The sequence below is a fragment of the Pteropus vampyrus genome, unplaced genomic scaffold, assembly GCF_000151845.1.
Source record: "Pteropus vampyrus isolate Shadow unplaced genomic scaffold, Pvam_2.0 Scaffold68, whole genome shotgun sequence".
Classification (NCBI taxonomy): Eukaryota; Metazoa; Chordata; class Mammalia; order Chiroptera; family Pteropodidae; genus Pteropus; species Pteropus vampyrus.
The window spans coordinates 4,112,155-4,124,006 of record NW_011888849.1 but is presented as its reverse complement, the minus strand read 5'-3'; the positions used below and the strand labels follow the sequence as shown (position 1 = coordinate 4,124,006).

General features: G+C 36.8%; 1 pseudogene; it reads right to left on the bottom strand.

Moving 5' to 3' along the window:
* Positions 1-976: 976 nt before the first annotated feature.
* On the bottom strand, positions 977-1,095 carry LOC111740843 (annotated as a pseudogene).
* Positions 1,096-11,852: the final 10,757 nt, after the last annotated feature.

The following is an 11,852-nucleotide window of genomic DNA, read 5'->3' as shown; positions in this document are numbered from 1 at the left end:
TCAAATATGTGGTAGCTGAAGGAAACTGGACTTTGGGTGGTAAATGTACAATAGAATATACAGATGTCAAATTATAACGTACACCTGAAAATTATATAGTTGTATTAACCAATGTTACTCCAATGAACTTAATTTTTAAAAAGTTAAAAAATAAATAAAATGGCAACTTTGGCATATCCTCAGAATTAAAAAAAAAAAAGAACATTTGGGGTGACTTGCACTAGACAGATTTATGTTGTGCTATCAATGTGCTTCCTTGTCCTTCTCACTCCTCTTCTTTGTCCAGAAATGAAATGCTTTTAGTACTGTTGTACCTTATTATCTACTATTGCTGTTTAGCTTTTACATGTACATGTTCCAATTCTCAAATTAGACTTTTTGTTAGGAATTCTAGATGGAACTTTATGACCTTATATTTTCCATAAATTATGGTGTAATGATATGAGCATATGTCCCCCTCTCTGACCATGCTCAAGGCTGCTAGTACCCTATCTTCAACTCGAAATTGCTCTAGCTTTGGATTGTTCTCCTTTTCTTAAGGTCTGTTCTCTCTAAATCCTATGGACTTCAATGTCTAGAAACACACATTTTGGAGTTTTTTCCTTTATTACATTTTAAAAATACTTTTTTCTATTATAAAATTACATAATTAATAATATAAATAAGATAAGGTATTATGTTTTAAATACAAAAAAATAATATTAATATGACCAGCAATCACACCTCTGGAGACTACCATTACTAATATTTTGCAATATCCCTCCTAGTGATTCATATACATAATTTTTTTTACAAAATTGCCATTACTTTCTGTCTTATGACTTCCTTCTAAAGATGATACCATAAGTTCTTCCTCATAGCAACAATAATACTCTTTTTTTTTTTTTTTTTACGGTGAAGCAGCCCTTGGTTGATCTCACAGGTTGCAAGGACCTTGTCAGCTTACAATCCCTTATTTTTTTATTTTTATTTTTTACACCTACAGCACCTCATCTTTCCAGGTGGTCTCCCATCCAAGTACTAACCAGGCCTGACCCTGCTTAGCTTCTGAGATCAGAAGGGATCCAGCTTGTTCAGGGTAGCATGGCCGTAGACACAATACTCTTAAGGATATTAGCATTTGGTTTCAATTCCTATTCAATCATATGACTATACCATAAGTTATTGAGTCTATGTCTTATTATTGGAAATTGCCAATGTGAAAGAATGTTGATATGAACATTTTTGCTCATAAATTCTTGCATGCTTCTCTGATTGGTTTCTTATGATAGAAAGTGGATTTCTGCCACTTTGTTTTTTTTTTTTTTTCATCTCACTGAGATGATGTTTTTGATTACTCCTTTTAGAAAATGAAAACCAACTCAGGCTTCTGCAATATCGCATTCCAGCTATAGTCCACGGCCCCATCAGGCCTCTGTCTGGGAAGAAAGAAGAGTGTCACAGCTCCTTTAGACTTCATTCATGTTTAAGTCCTTTTTTGGTCATACATGCCTGTACGTTTATAACAGCAAATGCTTAGTGAGAAGTAGTGAAAAAAGGTTCTCTATAAACCTTGTTGTCTAACATCGAGTAAGGTCTGAGCACTGCCCACTTTGGCTTTAGTGATCCTGTGCCTGGTTATGAAAACCATGGCTATTCATCATGACTTCACGATCATTTGAAGCATTTGGATCTCACGGGGTTTTTTTGTTTCTTTTTTTTTTTTTACGTAAGTACAACCACAAGCATTTCCCAATGCCCTGTCTATTCATAGTTAAAATTTGAGCTGAGCTTTCTCTAGAAATTAGGAAATGACTAGATTCACCTTGTGACCCTTCTACCGCTTTGATATGCAGATTTGAACAGCTTGCATACTGGACAGTGCACTGCATATTTTCCCATTTGGGGTTGGAATTGGGGTCTATAAACAATCTAATGAGACCAATTAATGTCTAGGGCAGAGGTGTGTCCGATCATCCACTTGTACTGCCCTTTGGCATCATACCCTGAAGGTTCTGCTATCTATGTTTAGGGAAATCTGGGGATATAACATATGTGTTAAACTATAGAACAACAGTAATAATAACAGTTTCCATTTATCACACTCTTTCTTGTTTCAGAAGCTGCATTTTATACTTTAGAAGCTATCTCCTTCAACCCTGTCAACATCTTAAAATATCTATGATGGTAATATTATTGTTTCCTCTATTTTACAAATGAGAAAACTGAGGACAAATTGGGTAGGTTGTCTGACATAGACTCTAACTCATGAGAGGTACTAAGGCTTAAAATAGAGATTTAGAAACTGTCTACCACAGACAATTGTAAATACCGCAGATGCACAAGATAATGAATGAAATAAAAGTTGAGAAAACTAAAAACCAAAATTTGGGTAATATTTAAAATGCAAGAGGAGAAAGACGAGTCAACAAAGGTGAATGCAAAAGAATGGTTAGATTAGTGGAGAACCTGAAGAAAATGGCAAAGGAGAAGTGATTTTCAAACAAATATCATCAAATGCTAGAGTAATACTATAAGACCTAAAATATAGCAGTTACTCAAATACAAAGTATTGTCAAGTGGGGAATATCCAGCTCAAATTGAATACAAACAATTATAATAGTACTAATTTCCATAGTATGTGTTTGTATGTGTGTATATGTGTGTGTGTTGTTGCAGGAAGTGGTCGTAGAAGTAGAGAAAGCAGGTAGTTGGATGATACTAAGGTTTGATATTTTCAGATGCATAGGTAGGGAAAGACCATTGGAATGTTAGAGATTCTGACATAAGGATTAAGTGGATAAAATGATGCAGCGTAAGTATGTCTTGTATAAACAAAGAAGTAAAGCCAGGAGAAGAGTAGTATATGGGGAGAAAAGGCAGTTGCAGAGGGACTAGAAATTTTGATTAGATTAAAGTGAGGTTGTGTGACTCAAGGAATTGAAGGGAGAGAAGGCTATGATGAGAGAATGGCATACAAATTTCTACCATGGAACATTTCCAGTTGGTGTAAAAAACATGTATGGTGAAGGTAATATATACCAAAATGGAAATAAAGACTATTGCAGTAGCAAATATCAAGGAATTTTGAGGTGAGGGAGCTGCTTGAGTAATTCCACCGTCATCTTATCTACACACAACAAAGGGGTCTCCACTCTGCCTACCAGCTAAGGTGCAAGTCACCTGCCGATGGCAGCATCGTGGCAGAATGGACTTGCCTCATTAAAATAGATAATGTCTTCCCCATAAACTAACGAGGTGATGAGGTGATGTAATCCAAAGAAAATGGAGTGGAAGCTGAGAGTCTGGTGTATCTCCAAATCTCATGAATGAGGAAAGCTAATGATGCAAATCAAGGATGCAAGCAGAGTAGCTGGAAGACAGCTAAGGTCACAGCAGTGAGTTATGATAGTTCTTCATAACAGGCCACGAGTATCTCGCCATTCGTTCTCAGCCATGACTAGAAGAAACTCTAAAAATATCCAAGAAGGGGACATAGCCCCAAAGGCAACACTACTTGTAAACTGCATCCTTTCTTCTGAAGTGTTTCCAGAAATGTGGGAACAAATATCTTGTCTGGCTTCCAGAAGAATGTTCTAGTTTAAATTACTTTCAATCTTGGGAGATGCTGATGTCAGACACTCATTTTCTCCAAATTGGTGCAAACTTTTTACTAAGATTCTTCAGTTTCCTCAAATGTAAGAGATCAAATCTCTCCCACTGCTCTAGGCATCCCTCAGAGGCAGATGCTGTCAGTTCCTGATTGTTAATATCAGTAATTAGTAACTCTGTTCTCTTTAAAGACACAGCCTGTTACTGAAGAGCACATAGACTGGTACACCTAGATGAGATATGAGAGAGAGGATGGAGGGGAAAAACCATGTTGTATGGCTCTGTGCAATGGAAAGGATATGAATCCCACAGACAGATCAATCTGAATTTGAATCCTGGTTTTGCCAGCTATAGCTTTATCACCTTAGGAAATTAACTTGTTGACACTCAGTTTCTTCATCTGGAAAAAGGAGACAATAATATTCATTTTACAAAGTCCATGGCAGGATTAATCATGCTAACATGTGTAAAATGCCTGGTGAATAACAATGAATGATCAGGTAGTAAGTCCATTTGTCCTCATTCTATCTTTTTTTTTTTTTTTGCTCATATAAGAGCCATGTCATGGGGTCTGTGACAGAGCAGAACATAATGTGTCACCTTACATTCTACTATTAAATTCCTAAGACTACAATGAACTCGTAATTTTTCTTCTGTAAGTTGATTTTTATATTCTTTCTCCTGTTTTTTCTTTCCAGGTTCACTTCTACTTCCCTGCATCATTCTGAATTCCATCTCCTGTTGTTAGAATGTGTTTACCATGGAAAGCCAAACTCTTTGCAATATGAGCTTTTGGAATAATAAGAATGCTACACATTATATCACAGTCAAATTCATACGCTGCACACCCAATAGTTTTTGAATCATTCATTCTTTTGGAATTACCCGTTACACATATAAATTAATGCAATATAAGTGCAGATAGATAAGACCATTTCCTTAAAAGTATGTATATAATCTTGACTCTTAGAAATCCAAGCATTATATACTTAAAGATATTTACTTATTATGATTAAGTATCCTCCAGATAGTCTTCAAAAATGCATCAAAACATCTGCTAGGACAGTAGTGCTCAAATTTTGCTGTACATTGTAATTACTTGGGAATTTTTTAAAAAACAGGTTTTTCTTGGCATTCCCAGACATTGCAACTTAGATGACATAAAATTTCACCTCGGCATCGGGATTTTCCCAGATAATTCTAATGTATGGCAAAGTTTGGGAATGGCTGTTTGAGGCTAGTATCTACCCAAAAGCCATCATAGAATAGATGCTTACATCTGTACATGTGTGTTTATCTTAATGTTAATGAGCTTAAATTCACTGATTCACTCAATAAATATTTGTATAAGACATTAGAAGATAATAATATTGTTAAAATATATTTTTAGTAGTGCTAATTCATCTGTAGTTTCTTTTATAATTAGAAAGAGCACCTCAATTCAAGATGAAGCATAGAATTTGTTAGTCAAATGGAACCGTTTTTGTTTTTTTAGTTTCTCTTTGTTTCAGTAGAAGATAAACCTTACAAACTATAAAATACAATAGCTTGTAGCACTTTCTCTTTTACTTTGTTTTCCTCTCTCAGGATACTCTGCTTCTAGCCACATACGAAAGTACAAAAGCAAGCCAAGTATAGGGGTGTGTGTGTGTGTGTGTGTGTGTGTGTGTGTGTGTATTTTTGTCCAGGGACAACCAGGCTTACTTATGACTTATAAAAGTCACAATGACACAATTTTCAGTCTCCTCATACTGCACTCCTCTCTGTATTGTCCTCATCTGCTATTTATCCCATTCCCTTTCACCTTCTACTTCTCCCTTTTCTACTCCCTACTCTTTGTAGAAATGGAGGAGCACTCATCATGCAAGGGATTATGGAATGAGCCCACATCTTTCAGACTTATTTATTTGACTGGGTGTGGTGACAGAATAAAGTATTGAAAGAAATTTTATATATGGGCTTTGGAGCCAAAAAGACTCATTATTTTAAATATTTACCTTTAGCATTAGCTGGCTACCTGGCTACTTAGGGGAATTATTTGAAAAGTCTTAAAAGAAAACACAATACCCAATGCCAGGGCCCCACTTCCACAGATTTTGATTCAATTGGTTTGGGTGGAGTCCAAACTTAGGGCATTTTTGTTTTGTCTTCTTTGTCACCATCTTTTTCTTTTAAGCTCCTTAGGTAACTCTAATGTGGAACTTGAGATAAGTGCTGAAAGAAAAAGGTAATACACTGCCAGGCAGAGATGGGTCAAAAAAGGAAACAATATTGGCAAATATACATGAATGCATAGATTAAGCTATAATACAAAAGAAAATACATTCATTTGATTAAATCATATGAAATCATTGTTTTTGTGTATAATCAATTCAAATCAAGAGTTATTGAGTCAGCATCTTACTGTGCCCCTTGGTGATGCTCCATGACTCTTTGTAAATGTCTCCGTTATAGCTGTCCACTCAGTTGCTTGTAATTCTTTCCCAATATACCTTCTCCTTCCATTACTGTGAATCCTTAATGCAGGCTGTCTAGGCTTTCTTTTTGCCCTCAGGGTCTGGCAAATAGAGTCATACATAGTTGGTTCTCACTGACTGTGGACTGAATGCAGAAGTGAGCAAGTAAATGAAATGCTACGTACCTTGAAATGTTCAGAAAAAGATACAATCAGGATCCTGCTTTCATGGAATTTATAATCTAGTGTGAGAGCCATGTAATATATATATCCATGACACAATTAAAAAATTACATGAGACATCCTACCTCAAAAAGAAATTTAATGGCTAAAGCAATTGCTGAAGGAATTGAAGGGAGGTATCTTTGAGTGATCAAGAAGGGAAAAGATAAACATAAGACTAAGAAGTTAAGGAAGATGGCTTTGTGGAGGAAATGAAACCTAAACTGGATCTGAAGTTGTGGCAGAGTTTGAGGGAGGAAGCATTCTGTAAAGTCAGAATTAAACATGTGGAAATGATAGTGGTGGGTACTAAGCAGTAACATCTGAATAAGGAGCTTGATGTCCATGCAATTGGCAATAGTAACAGAGTTTTGAAGAAATTACATGACAATAAACTCTGAGTGAGTGGGATTTGTCCATCACTATAGTCCCAGTTTCTAGAAGAATGTGTGGCTTATAGTAGGTTCTTAATAAATATTTTTTAATAAATGACCAAATGAAAAAACTGAAGGAAAGAAGAATGCAGTATCCATCAGGCATTTATTTATTGTTTAACATTTATTAACAACAACTTAATACCTGGTTACATGCTAGAAACTTAAAGACACAAAGATGAATAAATATGTAGTCTTATTGTTCTTATAGCATACTGCAGTGGTTCTCAAATTTTCATTTGCCTGTGAATCATCTAAGGAATTTAGTAAAAATGCAGATTTGGGAGATTTGCTCCACAGAGATCCCAGAGATTCTGACTGAGAATTTGAGGAGTGGGACTCAGGAATATACATTTTAATAATTCTTTCTTCCTGCCACCAGGTATTCTGATGTCACTGACCCAAGGATTATACTTTGAGAAACCCTTGCCTAGAAGAAAAGATCCAACAACCACCACACTGAAGAAGTTACGCTCTAATTGTGAATATCCAGTAGTAGGTGCTATAACAGGCTTCCTCAAGGAATAACAAAGATGATATCACTTGAATTGAGTCCTGAGGAATGATTTGGAGCTTCTAGAGAGTCAGAGGATGAGAGAAGATATTCCTGGCAAAAGAAACAGCAGGGAGGTGCGAAAAAACGTGGATCATTCAGGAAATTGCGATTAGTTTGGTACAAGGATTTGATGTATTGCAATTTCTCTCAAGGTACAAGGATTTGATGTATTTCTCTCAAGGTACAAGGATTTGATGTATTTTGGGATATGCAATTTCTCTCAACACCAAGTATTTTGGCTGCTTGGTCTGGTTTTGTTAGGAAAGAAAGGATAAACAATATTTAAATTTTATCAGATCAGATCAACCAATTAAGGATTTTAAAATGTTATGAAACAGAGAGACCACAATCAGGATATAATTATGTTTCTAAGAATCCAACAGTATTCTATTTCTAGATTTGGGTTTACGTATTAGTTCAATTGGTTTGATATTTAATTCCCTGATTACAGGAACTTCAATTCTCCAGTTATAGGGAAACTGGGCTAGACAAGACAGAACAAAACATTTTCTTCATCCTGACTTCCTCTGTACCAAGAAAATTTTTGTTGTTGTTTAATCAAGATAATGTGGCCTTTCACCTCAATTATCAAGAAAAGAGCAAATGATGTTTCAGCTAAATACAGATCTTTTAGATATACTTCTCACAGGAGGAATTTGAGCTATTTATAAAAGCAGTTGAACATATCCGGAGATACTTTTTGTCACCCACCTAATCTCTAACTTTACTGTCTGAAAAGAACACACAGAAAATGATCCCAACAACAATTCTAATTGGGTTTTTATACTGAAGCTCCTGATTCTCTTTTTTACATAAAACCTATGGGAGGTGATTTCTGTGAATTATCTAAGAAGAAAGAATCAGGTAGACAAAAAACTGCCATTCAGCCTCAGAGTCTACTCCATTCATCCTCTTTTGTAATTCAGCTATTTCAGCTCAAGCAGGCTTGGTGATTCCTCAAACTTGAGACACACTTGGGGAAAAGACTGTCCAAGCATAAATGTGGGGAATCCTGAGGACCTAAGCCCTAGTCTACTCATCTCTGAAAACAATTGTTAATTTAAAACTCAGAAGTATTTGGGGGCTTCTAGACCTACATACAGCCCATTCGTAGAGGTTATTTTCTTACTCAGCCTGGTGGCTTGGGTATAAGGATGGTATCCCCTCAGCTTCATAGAGTGGATCACCAGTATTCTAACCTAGCCATGCAAGGGCCTGGCAGCACTGGTGCATGTAAAGAGAGCCCCTGGAAGGCGGGGGAATGGGAAGTTGTTACCTGAATTGTAGCAGAGTAGGTGACCTAAAGACAGGTTGAATTTCTTCTGCCACATTTGTACCCTCAAAGCCAAAGCCCTGCCCTCGGTCACTGACCCTCCTATCTGAGAATAAGCAATATTTAGTGGCGGCCCTCCCATCTCAGATTCTCCGTCCAAGCTTTCTCTGTCATGGGGCTGCAGCAGCCTGTCCCTCTGGCCCCCTGCAATGTTTCATTTCTTTTTAAGAGTCAAAATAGTTTCCTTCACATGTACAATCTGCCGCAAGATGTTAACAACCAAAACAGTTGGATAAGTGTTTTTACCTCAGAGAATGCTTTTTTCACTTTTTTAAAAAATGGTCTCCTGTTGCCACACCATAATACTGGGTTGTACTATGTGCTGGAGATTGCACTGTTCCTTTTTGTCTCTTTAAACTTGGAAACAAATTAGAAGGCCTCAGCTCCAACTTGTTTAGGGGAGCCTGTCACAAAAAGTGGGGTCTTCACGTCCCCTCCCTAGGACCCTGATTGTCAGACACTACCTTGAGTAGCTGAGTCACACTTACATGAAATAGGCATCTCCAAACCTGACTTCCCTTTTGGTATCATGTTCTCTATCATTGCTTCATCTTCCCTCTCTTCCTCTGCTGGAATTATTTTTATTCATAGTGAAGTCAATACGAACATGGAGGGTGGAATAGACATTTGACACTTTCAAGTCCCAGTTGGCTCTAATTTTCCAAACTGCATTTCATAACATTTTGTGCTATGTTTCTTGGCAGAAGTCTTAACAATTATATAAAAGTCTTTTTCTTTCCTGTGGATGTGTGGCCAATAGCCTGGCACGTAAATCCCAGTAACTGTGTACGTCACCAACAACCTTTGAAGTGCTACCAGATTTTCTCCCAAAAGGCACAGCCATTTATACTTTCATGATGAGTCATAATTCTCAAAGTTGAACCCTAAAAACCTAGAGTAATAAATAGCCTTTGTTCCTCCATCTCCAAGGCCAGGGACTGCATAGCAGTTGCTGTTTGTACACTGCTTGCCTTATTTTACACCTGAAAATAGTTTTATTCAGGGAAATGGCTTTCCTTAACTCTTTACCTAAGAGCACTCATTCACCTTATATTTAGCCTGTGCATAAGACAGGCAAGAAGTGCCAGGAAGTGAGGTCTCAGGAATGACTCTCAAAGATTGAAGAAAAAGAAAGTCAGCCATGGAGTGTGAGCAGATAGAAGAAGGTGAAAATTGCATTGATTTAAAAACTTTTCTCTTGTAGGTTACTGCTTTTTATTGAGCTCTTTTCTAGAATGTGGTTTTGTGATTGAACCAAAGTAGAATGCAATTATAGTAGAGACTGATTATATGATATAGGACCTGGCTTGTTATTTGATACTGTGATTGAAGGCCATTTGTTGCCACTGAATAATAAGATAAATTGTCCTCTTGAGTGGGGTTTAATTGTTTTATTATCAGTTGCCACAACCTGAGCAAAATAAAGGGAGAATTCAAGTTACAAACAACTTTTGCTTTAATTTTCATGCATTTAGTCAGAACTTTAATTTTCTTCTTACCATTACTAAATCATTGCCTCAACTCATTGTTCTAGTTTGCATATGTTGACAGAATGAAAAGGAGAATTTCAAGAAGAATAAGATTGTTTCTCCACCTTTTGACTAAAATCAAGTAAAGGAGAGTAAAGGGGTCCTTTAGATAAAGTAGGCCTAGTGAATTTAACAGGTGCAAGACATCCTGTCATCTCCATAAAACGTAAGTGTTACTATACCTCCAAAAGTATTGTAAGAATGGCAATATTGTAACATACAGAGAAAGAAACAGAGCTGTATACCGACGACACATAAAATGCTCTCGCTCATTGTTTAGAGCATTTCCCCCCACATAACAACAAAAACAATCTCTGATATGAGTATTGGATTTACCGCTTACCTCTTAAAACTACTCAGTTTTTGTAATCCTGCAAACAACACAGTGGTAGAGTGTGATTAGTGATAACAGGGGTATGTCAGGAAGAGAGGCCTGGCCAGAAGAATTTAGACAACCAAGTCAAGATGGGAACATGGTAATAAATATATCATTCCAGAACAAAGCAAGATTTGAAATATCCAGACAGATTTTCAACTTAGGTTTAGACTAAGGCAGTCTAAAGATTTTTCTCAATGTCATAAATTTATGCGGTAAAAAAAAGCTGCACCCGAAGATGTCCTATCTTTTCATCATAAGCATCATGGATTTATAGTTAAATCAGCATTTGGTAAGTTGTGCTCAAAGTCCCTTAAGGCATATTGTTAAAAATGTGGGAAAGATTTTCCGGTCTAATTTATTAATTACTGTGAGGAAATGAATTAGTAGCCAGGATCACTAAAATATAAAAAGATAAGAAGAGAGAATTCTGTAGGCTAACTTCCTTGGCAGCTGGCCTGTGTAGCTCATAGGCACCTTCGCAAGAGGCCCTGGAACTACTCACATGGTTTTTTCCTTTGAAGATGTTTCCTTAAATGAAACTTTCTTTCATTCTCCAAAGGGATACTTTCCCTCCCAGAGTTTTTAGTCTCTTCCTTATCCTGATATGAGGTTGCTGGATTCCGTTATCTTTGCCTGGTGTTCTTTTCCTGATTATAATGCATAACAGAGGACAGCCGGCAACTACGTGCTGAGAAATCTCTCTGACCCTGCTCTGAGCAGCCTCCATCTCCTACATACCAATTCCTGAAATGATACCACTGGAATCACTCCTTACAGTTAATTTTCATCTGTCTTCACCTGGTCTCAGAGAGTCCACTCAAGAAGTCTTACCTTATTTTTCTCATTGCGATGTGATGGGAAACTCAGAATAGGCGAAATTATGACTTAAAGACAAGGACCACCACTCATTCATTTTCATATACCCAGTATGTTGCCTGACACATGGTAGGGGCTCAGTAAAATTTCAGTGAATAAAATTAATAGATAATAATATTTGATTAGAGGATGCAAAAATGGAAGGAGAAAGTATCTAGAAAGTATAGACCAGGAATTTACCTTCTCTACCTCTTTGCCAAAGCTGGTCCTCTAGGTTCAAACTCACTTGCCAGATGCTTCCACCAACTTTCTGGTAACATGTTTCCAAGACCAAACTGCCTGCTTCCTGGGCATCATTTCTCCATCCTCTCTAGTCTAGAGATCCTTGATAATGGAAATGTTTCCCTAAGAACTTGGATCTGCAAACAGCTGTATAAGCAGAAATTAAATTCTGGGAACACTTGAAACATCTCAAAGAATAAAGTAGACTTGGGTAGTTTTAAGGAAATCAATTTCCAGATCCTTGCATGTTTTTAC